Here is an 18298-nt window from a genome sequence, read left to right as displayed (position 1 = left end):
GTGAACAACTAATTCAAGTTTCAAAACATGGTTCATTATATTTTCAAATATATGCTCTAAGGAAGTCCAGGTTCTTGAATGCTATTGAAATCAATTTCGAATAGAATTTGGTTTTCTATACTTTCACAGTTATACCCTATGGATGTTAGAGTTTGTGAACAATCCTGGAATAAATTTTAAACGATTCAGCTTAATTTTTTTGCTATATCCTCATGTTTGCAACTTTTCAGACTATGAAATCTTCATGGATCTCAGGATACATATAAAAGAACCTCACATACAAATTTGGAATTGTTTTTGAAGACTTGGACACATGGCACACTATATAAGTTTGCTCATGGGAAGAAGCCAAAAGTAAGCAAGTTTTGGTAAGGTTATCATAACTTTCACTTGACACATCAAATTCAGGTCATATCTATGGAATTGTAGAAATATCATACCAGAGTATTACAAAACAATTTTTCAGATACATAAGGGCTCAAATCTCAAATATGTATCAATAAAACTTTAGCCATTATGACATTCTCCAAATTAAGCTATGAAACTTACTAGTGACCTAACTATTGATTAGAAGATTTCCTTTTTTCTTGGTGACTGAAAGTTGTTATAAAGAGGAGAGGTATGACTATTTTCCAAGCTACCTCCAAAGAAAGATACAACACCAATTAAATCTACTGAAGATTCATCCCTGATTCATGAAGACAGTGAAGGCTTAGAATTTATGTTATGTCAAATTGAGAAGAAAGTTATGAAATGGATGGTAGTAAGTTGAAAAAGGAGGATTTATCAAGTTCTCAAAAAAATGGAAAAGAAGATGAATGAAAATAAGGAAGAAATACAAAACAAGATGAATGAAAATAAGGAAGGAATAGAAAATAAGACGAATGAAAATAAGTAAGAAATAGAAAAAAAGATGAATGAGAATAAGGAATAAATACAAAAATTCATTATTTCCATGGAAAATATTCTCTTTGAGAGGCTTCCTAAAAGGGATGCGGAGATCTAAGGAAGTCATGAACATAAGGAGAAGCATGTTGTTGAGAATCGATCTCATATGGGGAGCATGCTATCACATTTGAAGAGCACAAATATTGAATGGAAAAACCATAATAGTGAATATTCAATCCAAGATCCACACCATCAGAGCTTCAAGTTAGCACCAAGGAACTAATACATCCCAAATATTGATATGAGGAAATTCGATGGTAATGATCCTGTAACATGGATATTTAGATGGATCAATAATTTGATCTACATTGAGTGACATCCTTACAAAAGGTAAATATTGCATCTATATTTTTAAAACAAGATCAACATGTATGGTATCAATGGCTTTTTGAAAGAAAAAATGATTTGGTTATATCTTTGTTCGTTTTTATAGAGGAATTTATAGTACATTATGAAGGTATTAAGAGAAACACATTCTTTATCAATTGGTAAATCTTCGACATAAAGGTCCAGTTATAGAGCACATTCAACAATTCCAACAGTTGAGTCTCATATTAAATAATATTTCAAAGGATAATTTGTTAGACCTATTTATGGGAACTTTAAATGAATTCATCCAACATGAGGTGTGTCTCTTTGCACCTAAATCTTTAGAGTAGGATTTTAGTCTAACAAGAAAAGTTGAAAGTAAAAATATGGCCACCGAAAAATTGGTCACTAATAACTATAATGAAGATCATGCTCCCTCTCATATATCTACAAGGTTGACTCCTTGGAAAATGGATTAAAGAAGATAAAATGGACCATGTTTCAACTGTGACAACAAGTATAGTAAGGGGCATAAATGCAGTGAGAATAAATAACTATACATAGTTTATGAAAAGGAAGAAGTTCAAGAATTGTAACATTTAAGATATAGAGCTAGAAGAGACTACAACAATATCATGTCATGCTTTGGTTGACATCAATATTCCACAAACCCTCAAGATAGAAGGATATATCAAAAAGAAAAAGGTAACAATGCTGATTGATTCAAGCAGTACCCATAACTTCATCAATTGCAAATTAAAAAAACTTCTTAATTGTTTCTTATATATAACACCAAAGTTTCAAGTAATGATTGCATATGGAGGCACAATAAATCATTCAGGGAAGTTGCATAGTATTATGATCAATATGGGAGAGTATTTATTCGACAACCCCATGATTGCAATAAAAATGGGTGCAGTTGACCATATTAGGGTATAATTCTTATAATTATTGGGATAAATGTCCTTTAATTTTCAATATATCTTCATAAGATTTACCTCAGAAGAGAAGGAAATTCAACTTATAGGTATCTAAGGGAATCTATCTAAAATGATAAGCTCTAATGGAATGACAAAATTACTCAAAAATGGGCATCGAGGTGTAATGGCACAATTATGTTCACTAAATGTTCAAATTTCAATATCATCTATGTAAGGGGATCTCCATAAAGCTGTTAAAAATCATCCCAAGTTATTTGGATTAATGCTTAAGGGTCTTCCACCTAATCAAGATCATGATAATGATATTCATTTGCAGTCAAGAAATGTACTAGAGATAAATGAATAAAGGAAAATCATACTAGGAGTAAAAAGAATTCTTGAAACAAGGATTAAGTGGATGAGTAACCCAACAATTATGGAGCACATCATCAAACAAGAGAACCTATCAATGGAAGATATGACATAGGAAGATGACTTATTCTAGCAAAATCACTAGTATTTAGTCAAGTGTTGACTACAACACTTGTTTGAAGTGGAGGGGCATGTTAAGCCCTATATAAGCCCCATGTTAACATGTTGACGATGTTGGATACCACCAACATATAGGGGGTCTCCTCGATGTGAAGTCCCAATTAGGCCTCACATCGTTTGGAGTAGGAGCCCCATCCAAAGTATCGACTCGACCACCATAACTCAAAGATTTGTCTTAGCTGCAATGAATAACATAAGAGAGTATGCACATAGCCTTTGAAATCAACAAGTAAGTTGACATCGTGAAACACCAATTTGAATGTGTAAAAGGAGGCCTTCACAAGGGGGGAGACAAAAGTGAGTCTCTAGAAGGAATGCAATAATATTATCCTAAGAGAGGCACATGAGAGAAAGAAAATATTCATTAGTTATCTAGAAAAGTAGTGCACATAGACACAATGACCATTAAAACAAATACAACAAAATAATATAAGCACCGAAGCGAATGAAGTAGTTCAATTCCTGTACATATTAACATAAACAAATACCACAAACATCTTAAGAACAATCTTACAATATTCATGATACATGCATGAAAGTGTGTTGGCCCAATGACCTTCAATTATTAAGTGAAATATCTAAGTACATAGTTACAATGGTGAGCCACTAGCTCCAGTGGTGGAACATTAAGTCACTTCTTGCTTCTCCAAAAGAATGATCTTCTCTTTTATGCTAAGCTAAAGAAGCCATTTCTTTCTCTCCAAAGTCTAAGCCTCCCAAAAATCCCCTTTCTTGATTTATGAGGTTTCTTTTATAACAAGAGGAATGACCTTTCATTTCCCCTTATGACTCTTGAGCTACCCTCATGACTCTTGGACTCGTCAATGACACTTGAAATTCTATTTGACTCTTTGGTCCACATGTGAATTTTCATATTCCACATGTGACTCTTAGATTTCCACAGATTTACATTTTGTCATTTTCTTGAAAATACATCATTAAATTCCACATCATGTGGCAAGACCCATTAACACACATGACATTATGATGACACTTGTACAAGCCATGAATTGGAAATGATGACATGGAACTTCATGATGATGTGGCAATGCCAAGATCCTCTATTTTCTACTTTGTCTTTAATCTTCATGAGATATCTGCTTTGTTCTTTATCTTCACCCTCTAAAGGGTCTTGGATCCACATAGGAATCTTCTGATTCATCATGAAAAGTCTTCATTTTGTCTTGGTTTGGAATCTCTCCATGTCTCCATGATGGTTCTTCCTTGTGCTTCTTCCATACAAGTGCTTATTTTTTCATTCTTCTTGACATCTTCCTTTAGCATCACTTTGCCTTGTTGAGGAGGTGCACATGTCAATGAAGTTCACTCATGACAAGGAAATATAAGTCTGAAAATCATCTATTATATCCCTAATTTTCTCATGGAAGAAGCTGCTTGTGATGGGCCTATGCAAGGACTGAGGAGGAAGGGCTTGTTGAAGATGGCGTAGTTGAGATCAACAGTGGCTAAGGAAGGAACCATTGCTCACTAGAACTGTTACATGTACTATAAGGAGGGGCTCTTTAGGGTCCAACATAGTGGGAAAGTGCAAGAGATAATGTGATGAGCTTGTTGACTGAAACTGCATAGTGTGCAGGGTTGAAGGGACAAGGAGACAATGATAGCATAGTTGAGCTTCATAGTGACTAAGGGAGGCCCTGACTGTGGACTAGAACTGTGACATGCACTAGGGAGGTAGGGTAGGAATCAATGACTGTGCAGTGAGGGAGTCTAGTGGACAAGGGTTGATGGCTTGCTACTAAAATAATGACATGCATTGTAATTGAGAAGAAAGCTTAAGGAAGAGTGCAATTTTCTTCAACAGTGATCTAGGAAAGGCTCCACTATCCACTAGAACTGTAACATGCAACAAGAAGGAACACAGAACAAGGCATGGCACAGTGAGGGGTTCCAGTCAGCAGAGAAGGCAAGACTAGGCACTGTAACTGCAACATGCACAATGCTTAAGGTGCAATATCCTATGCTAGTGTAGTTTTCTTTTGTAGTGGCTAACTGTCCACTAGAAATGTGACTTGCACTAAGGAAGGCTCACTGGAAGAGGAGATTGTGTAGTTGGCTAAGGCAAGCAACGAAAGATAAGGTCACTTAGCCAAGAAGGTGTCACTGCACTGTGAAAGAGAAGATAACTTTTATTGTGCAGTTTGTTTTTGCAGAGGGCCATTTGAAATGCTCCATACACTATACAAGGTATAATTGCTCAAAACTCAGCGCATACACGGGTTAGATGACTATGCCTTAAAGGTTCTTAATGCTCAATGATAAGAACTGACATTAGGGAAGATTCAGTTCACAAGTCTGGGAGGGAGATATCTCATCAGTGAAGCTCATGAATAGGCTGTGTTCATCATGTTGTAAGAGAGTCAATGCCTTCATAACTTGCACTAGGCAGTAGAACCAAGAAGAGCTCCAAAATGGCTAATTGTGGGATTAGTAGAGTAAGAGATGAAAAAGAATCTGGACGAGACTCAAACATAGATCACACACATGAATGCCATCAATATAAGTCAGGGGAATGTATAAGAAACATAAACAACAATCACACCTTGAAATGATAACAAAGAGACACTTATTTCTAAGTGCAACAGTTGAAACATAACATTGTGACACTTACAACACAAGTTGCGACACAAGTGTCGATTGTAAGGTGTGACACATACAAGAGTGAATGAACTTAAAAGGAACACTTATGGCAGTGAGAAAACATGAAAAAGACACTTGAAAAAGCTAAAGAAATTGAAAGTGACACATGCCAAAGTGAAGAACACATGAAAAAAAAACATGTTAAAGTGAAAGCAAGTGAAAATGACAATCTTGAAAGTGAAAGCGACACCTGTGAAAATAAAGGTGCACAAAAGCGACAGTTGGGAAAACTCATTGAAATAAAAGTACAATTCCAACCAAAGTGAGAGGAAATGTTAATGGAGAGTGCACACTAACTGTTATCATGGGTGAAAATTGCACATGCATTGTTCTCATGGAATGCACAGTCACTGTCAGCAGTGACTATGCAAGCATTATAACTAAGCATTACAAAAACTCTATTTCTATAGACTGCACAAGCCTTATCTTCAGGAATTGCACAATGCCTATCTAAGTTTGCAAAAGAGAGGCACGCTTGTGGATTCATCAAGGACTGAGCATGTGTGTGCAAGTGGCTTAGACACTCAAAACCTGATAAGAATACTTAAACACTTTTCACAACATTGATCAACCATGAAGTGACCATGGGACGACAGATCACAAGATCCTCAATAGGATCCAAAATTCAAGTGTAGGCAAAATTTTGGAGGGTGTTTGTCGCATTGAAAACAATTGGTGACACACTGGTAGAACTCCAACTTCTCTATTTAGGATTTTCCCTTAAGTGCAAGGTCTCAATCTTTCAGGAAGTATTGATTCACCATATAGATCACCCCGACTTTTCCACTTATCCTGGTTAAAGATATAGTCTCTTCTATTCCTTTCTCATCTTCAAACAAATTTACAAGACTAGTCATACCTCAACTGTTTCGATAGGGAAGAAGGATAATAAGTATGCTGAGTTTTTGATCATCGAATTTAAGCACATTCCCCGGTGTTGCTCTATTACCAGCGATTTTATTTAGTACCCCGACAGAGTCACCTCAAGAAAGCACAAGCATTACTTCACTACCAACAAGCATGTTCAATATCTCGACGAAGTTTCTTGTTTTACCTATATGCATAGGAAGCCTTTCTCTTCTTCACCCTTTATTTAGTTACTAATAGAATGTGCAAAGACACTTATTTATTTTGAAGGTGGAAGAGGGATCTTGTCTTATTTATTTGCAGGAGTGGTTGTTCCTTGTTTAAGGAATTTGAAAGATATTTGAAATTGATATGATCGTTTAAGTTTTTGACTTTCGCTTCTCTACTCGATTGGTTCGAAAGGTCAAAACACCATTCAATACAAGGCTAGGTCAGGAATGAAAATTCTAAATAGAGATACTAGCTTCGTAGTTCGACCAAAGGTTTTATGTTTGGAACAAATCATATTTTCCATTCAGACATCATATACTTTAAAGGTATATACACCCAAATAGATAAGACGGTAACAAATTAGCCAAGCATTGTTCGTCATCACAACTGCCCCTTTTCAAGTTTTTCTACATTTTCTTTTGAGCCAAAAGTATTATTTTTCATGCAAAGTCTCATTAAAAAAACATGAAAGAAAAGACAAGACACAACAATGAAACAAATCAACACAAAGCAAATGGAGGTCGAACTAGAAAGCAACTTGCTAGACAAAGTAAGAAAACAAAGGAAATACTAAAGGAGAGCAAGTGCATGATGAGTGTGCAAGGAAACTAAAAATGATGCTAGACCTACTCCTAACCTAACCAACTAGAAGGTCAGGGTTAAGTGTAATGAAATTTCCAGTGTAGCAACCGTAGTTGTTCCTGACCTGTAATCACAAAGATATGAGCAATGAAAACATATATAAAACAATGTGAAAAAGAGAAGATGAGAACTTACATAACTTACACAAAAGATATAAGGTCTTGCCTAAGGTAGAAAGGTGTGTCATGACAACTAACTTTAACCAACTTGCCACCCTACCTTTTTGATTATAACCATAATCAAACAAACCTTGAAAACTTCTTGTAAGTGTACCTTCATCTGTGTTTTATCATTTAGAAAACACTGGGAAAGATCAAAGCTTGTTGTTAACATAAGGGTTTGCTAAGTAAGATGCTTGCAACCAATCATAGATTTGATCATGAAATTCAAAACATCCTCTTGAAAGCCCTGAAACTTGTGACAAAATGAACTTCCAATTAATGGCACAAAATTACGATGAGAATCTTGTGAGGGTAAATGAATCTGATCATGTTCAGAAGTATTTCCAAGGTAGTGAGGACCTGACATGACCATCAACGGAGGCTGAAGTGCCTCAATTGCTTGACACGTATCTGAATAGTGAAATGATAAATAACATAGATCAATTGGTGCAAAGAAACTATCATCAGATATATGGATGGGAAAATGATCAGTTGAATGACAACTATGGGAAATAGACTTATGATCAAATGGACCGATTAAAGCATAAGACTCTCGATTAGTGGATAATAAAGATAAATCAATTTAGATACCTTTGAAAATGCTTTAAATAGTTGAATCATCTTCCTCACAAGTTGAATGTGACAAACCATTTCCTTGTAACTAGTTACAGACTGAACCAACATCACAATCATTGAAATAATTGAAAATGAATGTTAGCATAGAAAACACACGAAACTAGTCAAGATACAACAAGTAAGCATGTATATCAGATAGAGGAATTTGACTCACTAGATCACTCGAGAATTTACTAATACTAAAGAGGATATCTGATGCCAGGGAAAATTATTAACATTATAACATTCTCAAGAAAAAGTAGGAGCTGAATATTTTTAGATGTATCTGATAGACATGAATCCTTCGGCCAATGTTAATCTTTAAAATGATCAAATTCATAGCTCTATACATATATGAAAGGTATACACTCCAAACTCATGTTTGATACAAAATATATGCATGGAGATTAACTAACTGAAACAAAATCTTCAATCTGATTAGAAACTGAATCTTGAAAGCTAGAAGAGCTATGTCCAAAGTACTGAATATCTTCCTAGAAGGAAGTTGTATTCAGTTAATATTTCAATGAAATTACATGCAAGGAGCTATTGCTTTATGATATTTTGTTTGCATAAGATCACCAAACAACAAAATAAAAATGGCAAATGGATAGACAATAAAATCCCAACCCAATGCTCATATATGCAATAAACAAACAATTCTAGATGTTATAAAGAAAAGAGCGTGCACCTAGCCTCCTCGCAGGTGGGTGAAGGGTTTTGAATTTGTAGCAGAATTCTCTTGCTCCACTCAAACCATGTGCTTAATCTTCACTCGATCTCAACACCTATACACAACCACAAAATCTCAAGGATGAAAAGAGATATTCCTTAGAAGATTGTCAACTCAAAACATCATAGAATTAACATATATAATTGCTGCAAACATGTAAATACAGGGAAGGAACATATATTTCTATTAATCTAGAATCAAAATACAAGTATACCTTCACCCAGGTTGCCTCTCCAAAATCCGATAGAGTCTCCCCACTACAACAAGAAAAGATCCATGAAGAACAAAGACTCTAGTAGCATAAGCCTCAAGGAATCACTCTAAAAATCTGTCTCTCTCTAGAAATTTGATGCCAATACTCAAGCTCAATCACTAGAACTATAGCTAGCCTGACCCTCTCAGATGGTCCAGTATAAATAGGGTGAAGAGAGCTCCTAGGAGGATGAATGTAGACGCTCAGGACAATGAGAAGTTATGGAATCTTCTCAATGATAAGTCCTGGCCAACTTGAATAGGTGATGAGTCAAACTGATCTCCTAGGAACCACAAAACTCTAGAAAGATTCCTTGGTTGTAGGAACAAAATAGGGAAAACTCAGCTATAGTTGCATGCATAAGGCATGTTGCTTGCGACTGGAAGGTTCCAATCGCATGCATAAGCCATCATCCATGTGACCAGGTGTCATGACTGGAGAAACGAAGGTCTGAGGCCCAAAAGAATGTCAACCAATATAGTGTCTCAGAGTTAGTAACCCTAGGGAGAAAAATAGTCTGATAACAAATGCTCCCCAATGTATGAGGTTAGAAGAGAAGTTGATGTCCGAAATACATTATGATAGAATTCAAAGGTCAAGACAGGTGTGAGGAGACAAAGCCAAGGACTCAGATCAGAAGACACTAGAGCTGGAGTCTCATTTGTGCTGATAACATCCCCGAGGGAAGCATACCCATGCTCGGTCATAAGAAGTTACTAAACATGGCCGTCATAAAATACAATACAAATCCATGACATGAAATGCTAGAACATGGCCATGAAGACATGGACAGTGGATCCATGTGATTCAATAAATAGAGCATAGGCACCAACAAATGCAATGTGTATCCATGTCATAATATACATAAGTAGGATTGTGGACACATGATAGACAAAGAAGTGTGTCAAATAGCCCTCAAAGTACATAAATGATATATAAATCCAACTCATCTTGGGAAGGATTCCATATAAGAGTGAGATGTCCCTAACCTAGGGTCTTTCACATAAACCTGATGGTATGAATCTACAACATGTAAATAGATGAGCTGATGTCGAGCATGTTAGAAACCACCTGATTACCAACCACTTAGGTAAACTAGTAACAAATGCGAGGGAATCTACCAATGAAGAAAATTGACCCCAAGGTACCTAGTATAGTTCACCAAATGTGAATAGATGATTTGACATCAAGCACTAGTGAACTTGACCAATCAGGAGCCAATGATGTAAACCCATTTTCGATCACGAGGAAGCCTACCACTTAGGTCTACAAGCTCCAAGATACTACTCATTCCTAGATCAAGCTCATAGATACTAAGATGAAGTCGACATGAGAAGTATCGTCGAAGGAGGGCCTTGATGTATCCCCCATCAATTAACACAGAACAAACCAGGAAGATGTGATGTATGGATGAAGTCATGAGATGATGAAGTACAACTGACACAGGGATGGTCGACTCAAAAAGTTCAACAGGCTACCACAGATGGTTAACTCAAAAAGGTCAGTAGGCTATTGTATATGGCCGACACAGGCTGAGACTTCCCTTAAACACATAGCGACACGACACAAAAGTGACTTAACAACATGACTAATGAGCACCATTCGATATCATGCAACAACACAGGAGGCATTGATGCATGTTCCATATGACTAGAAGAATAACCATCTGGAGTAGACAAAATCATATATATGGTACAACTTCTAGGAAAGATAAAACCCAACTGTGAAACAATGAAACAAACAGATGTTGTGTTCAAGGTCGATGCAAAGGATGTTGTCATTTGAAGACTAATAGAAATAAATGTTCCTTCCATGCTCTTTTTATAAGTTCCTTTTTTGTAAAGTTGTCCCCCAAGATCGAAAAAGAGACAAAAGTATACAAGGGAGAACCTCCTAACCATAGTATACAAGGGTATTCCTTTTTTGTAACTAGTTTATCCTAGTCTGGAAAAGGGTTAAACTTCTACTGGGTAGTTGACCCTTCAGGTACTTTTATGAGCATGAAGGAGACATGTTCACTCAACAATCTTTTCTAAATTAATGAGTTTGAAAAGAGTTTAAAGGAAACTCCTCCTAGAGGAATGAGTGGTAAAAAGAGTAGCAACTAGTTCTGGTAGTGATGGAATTTTTCATGACATAATGAGGACAAGAGGCTGGCTAATAGGACCACTCATCGCAACAGTTCCTCCAAGAAAGGGTAAAACACCAAGTGAAATTGAATGGTAGGCCAAGTAGATGATGACGATGGAATGAAGAAACCAAGGATCATCATGCAAAATAGGCTGAGAAAAAGTGGCAATCACAAGGGATAAAGTGTGGAATACTCCTAGGGTATGGCCATAAATACGATGAAGAAGAGGACATGAGGCTCAAATTCTAGGTCATGGTGGGTCAAAAGGAGGGATTCTGAAATGTAATAAAAAATGACTACATGGACACCAAGACAACAAAGAGGTGCTAGCTAGGGTATCCATGATCAGATAAGCTCTACCGCCAAGCAACGATGTGCATAAAATAGAGTGGCTAAAGTCACAACTTGATGGGGTTAGACCCAAGGCATAAATATGGAACTAACGGTCAAAATTCAATGGAGACGACAAAAATGACCTACCCTTATATGTCAGGAATGGAAACATACCTCAAGCCCATTGTTGTAAACGAGACCCCAAAAAATGACATTAAAAGGATAACTCACCAACCTCCTACAAAAAGTGAACTAGAAAAAGAATTATAAAGAACAAAAACCCTCTCAAGCCCAAAAATAAAAAAGGGAATATTCTCAAAGATTCCAAAAATTGTTATAAAAGAAACTTATACCTCCTCATTTAGTCATTTTGTTTTGTAGAAGATAGAAGGAGAGAACTTCAAAGCTTGTTGGTGCTAGGGAAAGGAGCAGCAAGAGGAACCAATGAAGGAGCATATTTATCAATGTAAGTCGAGCTTGTCCCTCTGTTAAGCGATACAGAGGTGGGTTTCTCCAGCCATGGTAGAAATTTTAGGAAATATTTATTCTTTTTTGGTTTTTGTAAAATACCCTTGGTCGCACACACACAACATGGAATTTTCAACTGGAAGAGGCTGGTCGCATGCATGGCATAACATGCCTATGGTTGTGGTCGAACTTTCTTAGTTTCAAGGGTGCAATTGGGGTCAAAATTTTAATTTTGGCTTGAAATTTTCCCCTAGTGCATTTTTCGTGTTTTTACAGGGGTTTTTCTATTTATACATTGCGACCATGACTTATATTTTCAACTTGTGGATGCAGGAGAAACAATGGTTGAATGGAGGGAGAGATACGATGCCATAAATGAGATTCAAGCAATGAGACATAAATAAAAACTAAATGCCTTGAGGAATTGTGTATTGTTGAAATTTTATGTGATTCCCAATATGACAAACCAACCCTTTGTGTTGGACCAAATCATTCGATGGTGGGATGCAAACACTCAACAGTTCATTGTGGGGCCGGAGTCATTTTCCATAGAAGTGGATGACATTTATTTCCTCATAGGGTTATGAAGGCATGGTGCTTTGGTGGTGTTATTAGGGGCACACAGTACCAATGGAGAGATAGTTCAAAGTTTGATGGAACAACATGGCAGGGAAGGTAGACAGAGAAATAAGGAGAAAATCCATATTGAGGACTTGGAAGACCTAACCTTTCATGGAACTAACATACACTGTGACTCGGGTAGCTAGCACCAAAGCTCCCCATATTGTGACTAAACCTCATTTGGAGTTGTGTTTCAGATGTTTGGAACCCACCATGTTTAACTGGTGTGAGGGCATGCTGGCTAGTGTGAAAGCTTAACTTAAAAAGATGAAGAGGGGGAGAAACAAGAACTTTGGCTATGGGAGTTTCGTTGTGTCACTTTTCATGCAAAAGGTCCCGAGCATGCAACCAATGTCACTTGACTATGTGGTGTATCCACCACCAACAAAGCCTCAGATGATGAGGTGGTGTTCGATCATGCCTAGGGAGGATGGAGTACATAGTAGTAGCTAGTTTCTATCCATGTACTTCAAATGGAGATCTTGACATGATGCTGCCCCTCGTAGTGGACTTTGATGACAAAGGTAAAAATATTTTTGGATTTTTGAAATATTTAATTTTTTGCTATGGATACATGGTTACTGACATATATTTGTGTATGAAATGCAGAAACACTCTACATGCTATTCCCCACTCAAGAGGGGGGTACTACTGACTATGGCTCAGGAGATTGTGGAGGACGAGGACGAGGAGTTTCTTGAGTTCACTTGCAATGTCAAGGGATTTACACTAGGGGTTCCACCAAGGACCATTGAGGATACCCCTTGACACTGGCAGATGCATACCGTAGGAGATACTTCAGGCCATCGTTGGAGCCTTCTCTGCCACATCCTTACTGCGGTTTTATGCTATCATGAGCATCAGTGAGTCGAGACAATGGTGTCTATAGGGATACATGTTTTTGATGCATCTACATGTGTAGGTGTATAACTAGGGCCTCTGATGCCCATTTTTGGAACTATGTACCCAAACTTTTTATATATAATAAAATGACGACCTCTATGTGTTTGTGTTTAAATGATGTGTATGGACAATGAATGTTTACTCTATCATGTGCATGGTTAAAAATATTTATGTGAAAAAATCCAATCTAACACATAATTAGATAACAAATCAACCAAGATGTTTTGATCTCGAGGAATATGAACATAATCAATGTAATCAAATAAACATTCCAAGAGGCATACCCTTGAAACTTAACGTAGGATAGTAGAGTTCCTTACATAATAGAGACAATTGAGTTGATGCACTAGAAGTTGAGACTCAAGCTAAATAACTAAGTGGCGTATGCCAAGGTTACTTTCCTTGGTCAAAATCTCAATGACAACACTATATTTAGCCATATTGTTGGTAACTAGGAAAAGACAAATACCCCTAGAACTCACAAGCTCATTAGTGGGTGAAAAGATGACCCAAGCAACGAAAGTAGCATTTCAAGTGTAACATCTTGCACCATCTGAAAATCCTCTATAGGGAATCAAGGGTGTTGACATATGCTCATCAAATACTAGAGACACGAATCATACAAAAAACTATGGGAAAAACCAAGACAAACAAGGAAACTTATTACATGCACACCTATATATAGTATGTACAAGTGACCATGTAAAGAAACTAAGCATAATAGGGTTTCAAAAAGCCCATTACGTGGTTTCAACCCATGACAATCAACTAACTCATAGGCCCCTTTCTTGAGAACACGTTTAACAATGTAGGGACCATGTCACATGGGTTCGAGTTTACCTATCCCCAACTTGTCATGGTCTTGGTCATAAACCAAAATGAGATCTCCTTTGGAAAAAACACGAGGTCGAATAGACTTATCATATTGGGCCTTAATGTGTTTCTTATGAGTTTCATTATTGACCAGGGCGAGAAGGCGTTGTTCATCGAGATGGTTGAGTTGTAGGAGGTGTTCTTCCTCGGTCGAAGTGACAGTGAGTAACATGACAACTAGTTCAAGGGAAGAGATTTCACAATGGATAGGAAGAACTGAATCCACTCCATAAACCAATTAGAAAGGAGTAAATCTAGTGGCATATTTCATCGAGGTTCAATATGCCCATAAGGCGGAAAATAACATAAGATGCCAATTAAATTTATATTTCACTACCATCTATTGCACATGGTTTTCAAAGTTCGATTGACAACTTCCACTTGGCCATTGGCTTGAGGATAATAAGGCGTTTAGTGTTCATGATGGAAACCCAACTTAGCAGCTAGTTCTTACATCATATGGTTTTGAAAATGTTTACCATGATCGTTCACGATGTGTTTAGGCATACCAAACCTAGAGATGACATGATTGGAGAAGAATAAAAAAACAATATTATCATCATTTAATCGTGTAGGCATGGCCTCGACCTATTTGGTAAAATAGTCAACGACCACGATGATGTAGTGATGACCTTAGGCATAGGGTGGGTTGCGTTGCATAAAATTAATACCCCATTGTGGAAAAGGTCCGAAATGAACTACTAGGTGTAATGGGGAAGGATGACCGCAGATTTTACGAGAAAAGATTTTATAGGGATGACACTCTTGGACTGTTGAGATACAATCTTTAAAAGGTGAAGGGCAAAAGTACCCTGCATAGAAGATTTTTAGAGAAGTGGAAAGCCTAGAAAGATGATCACCACGTGCCTCAGCATGGCAATCATTTAAGACATGTTTGTTTTTCATGAGTAAAGCATTGACGTAACACAATGTTAACAACACAACGGTATAGAGTATCATCAATAATAAGATAGTGTTTAGACTAATGGTGTATACGCTAATGATCATCATGAGATAATTCAGGCCAAAAATGTTGTGTTTAGAGATACAAAAGGATGTCTCCATACCAAGGGTCAAAAGTACTAATGAGGAACAAGGATTCGTTATGCAAAGGATCCATGGCAAGAACTTCCTCATCAGTCTGAGGCATTTCAACAAGAATCTTAACGAAAGATAAGGATTTTTTAGATTTAGCAATGGCAAAATCCAAATCAAACTCTTGAAGGATAAAAATCCACTTGGAGTATTTCCCCCCAATGATTTGATGACTAAGAATATGCTTCATGGGGTTGGAGTTAGCAATGACGATAGTCTTTCACAATAAGATATAATACCTTAATCGTTGCACAACAATAACAACTACTAAGGCCAACTTCTCAACATGGGAATAATGAAGCTCAAGACCTAAAAGGCCTTTGCTAAGATAGTAAATGGGATGTTCATTGCACATATCATCTTCTTGGATGAGGACCATAGATAAGGAAAACTCTAAGGTTGCAAGTTATAAAAGAAAATATCGGTTGAAGTCAGGGGACTCAGTAAAGGTGTGGACAACAAAGCTTTCTTAAGGGTATCAAAAGAACATTGGGCTTGGTCGTCCCAAATAAAAGGTACTCCTTTCTTCAACAGGCGCATGAAGCCTTAGGTAATGTGAGCATAATTGGCAATGAATCGCTGTAAGAAATTGGCTTTTCCCTGAAGTTTTTGAAGCTTGCAAACAATATGAGGAGACAGATTAGGAATATCCTCAACCTTTGAGGGATCTACATGAATCCCTTATTGAGAGACAATGAAGCCTAGAAATCGTCCAGATCGTACACAAAAAACACACGTGCGGATTAAGCCAAATTTTGTTATAATGACATCGGAGAAAAACTTCTCGAAGGTGTGCAGGATGATCCTCATGAAGTAGAGAATGGGAAGTAAGGTCTTTACGATAGGATTCAATGATGTGTTAGATATCATGAAACACATAAGACATGGCCTGCTGGAAAGTAGCACTAACTTTTTTAAGACCAAAGGGTAGTTTACGATAGGCAAAAGTTCCCCACTGGAAGATAAAAGCAGTTTTGTGCTAGTCTTCGGGTTTGATTTCAATCTGGTTATAGTTGGAAAAACTATCCATAAAAGAGAAGATGTAATTACCAACACACATGTCTAGAATCATTGTAAGAAATTGGCAATGAATCGCTGTAAGAAATTGGCTTTTCCGTGAAGTTTTTGAAGTTGGCGAACAATATGAGGAGACAAATTAGGAATCTCCTCAACCTTTGAGGGATCTACATGAATCCCTCCTTGAGAGACAATGAAGCCTAGAAATCATCCAGATCATACACAAAAAAAACACTTGTGCAGATTAAGCCAAATTTTGTAATAATGACATCGGAGAAAAACTTCTCGAAGGTGTGCAGGATGATCCTCACAAAGTAGAGAATGGGTAGTAAGGTCATCAAGATAGAATTCAATGATGTGTTTGATATCGTGAAACACATAAGACATGGCTTGCTAGAAAGTAGCACCAACATTTTTAAGACTAAAGGGTAGTTTACGATAGGAAAAGTTCCCCATGGGAAGATAAAAGCAGTTTTGTGTTGGTCTTCGGGTTTGATTTCAATCTGGTTATAGCTGGAAAAACCATCCATAAAAGAGAAGATGTAATTACTAGAACATGTGTCTAGAATCTAGTCAATAAAAGTTGTAGGATAATTATCTTTTGGGAAAGGCAGGTTCAAGTCACAGTAATCAACACAAACTCAAATAGTTCCTTGTTTCTTATCAACTGGAATAAGGTTAGAGACCCATTCTGTCAAAGGTACATGATAAATGAAACCAACATCTAGAAGTTTTTGGACCTCAGCTTTAATAGTTGCTTCCTTACATAGGTTGATCGACCGGAGTTTCTATCGAAAAATCTTGGCTACAGGATAAGTATTAATCTCATGTTGTACAATTCGTGGATCAATTCCAGGCATTTCATCGTAAGACCAAGCAAAAACATCACATAATTCTTTGAAAAGGGTAGTGTAAATATTAATCTCAGGAAGAGTACAACCTGATCCAATCAAAATATTTTCCATGACACCTGGCTTCGTGGAAATATTAATAGGGATTGTAGTGTATATATTAGCCAAGTTCCCTTTAGAAGAAATAGTAAAAATCCACTTGAAGTTCGAGGAAACATTGGTCTTGCCAGAGGAAACCAAACTCCCTACATGGGTAAGGAAGGAAGAGTGATGAAGATCTCCCCAAGGATGGTTAGAAATTGACATTACTTCTCGAATAACTTCATCTGATGGTAATGGGAAGTCGAGGAAGTCATAAGAGAGAGGATGGTCAATATCCTAAGAAGGCATAAGATAGTTGTCAAGTGGTACTATAATGGCATGACTAGACTCAACAAATGCAGAGGCCAACTGGATAACTTGGTAAGCAAGTTCCGTTGGACTTAAAGGCATATGATTTCCATATTGATCAATATAAGATTTATATGGCACTGCCTAGGGATCATCAAGAACCTGGGGTCCATAGGTACAAGAAGATATCATATGAGCATGAACAACAATAGATGTGGAAGGAGTGATAGGCGGGGGTAATTGAGGAAAAACACCCATAAGGGATTTACTTTTGAACAACCCCATGCCAACACTCTGAAACTGACCAGGTTTATCTCCCACAAGTGGTATTAAACTCCCTATAGTGGAAATTTGGGCTGATGGCACAAAATAATCAAGTTGGTTGATAGTGACAATCTTTCCTTTCTGAGGAAAGAAAAGTAAACATAATATAGATGAGACAACAACGATTCTTTATGGCATAGAACCAACTACAACCAAGGAGAAAGTTATATCCTAAAGTGGCATCAACGACTTCAACATCGACATAATTTGTTTCCCCTAACTCAATGAAGAACTTGGGAAGAACTCCATGAGGCATAAAGTTATGTCCATCAAAGGCTTGAAGAGTGGTATTATACTTGGTGAGCGTCGGAGAGCCAAGAACCTTTCAACATGATGTCGACATGATGCAAGTAGAAGAACCTTCATCCACGAAAGTGCGATGAATATTCTTATAGAAGATACACACATGTAATATGAAAGT

Source organism: Pinus tabuliformis, chromosome 8, assembly GCF_031772625.1.
Source record: "Pinus tabuliformis cultivar Carrire ecotype Pingquan chromosome 8, CPIR1, whole genome shotgun sequence".
NCBI classification, from domain to species: Eukaryota; Viridiplantae; Streptophyta; class Pinopsida; order Pinales; family Pinaceae; genus Pinus; species Pinus tabuliformis.
This window is presented reverse-complemented; position numbering follows the sequence as displayed.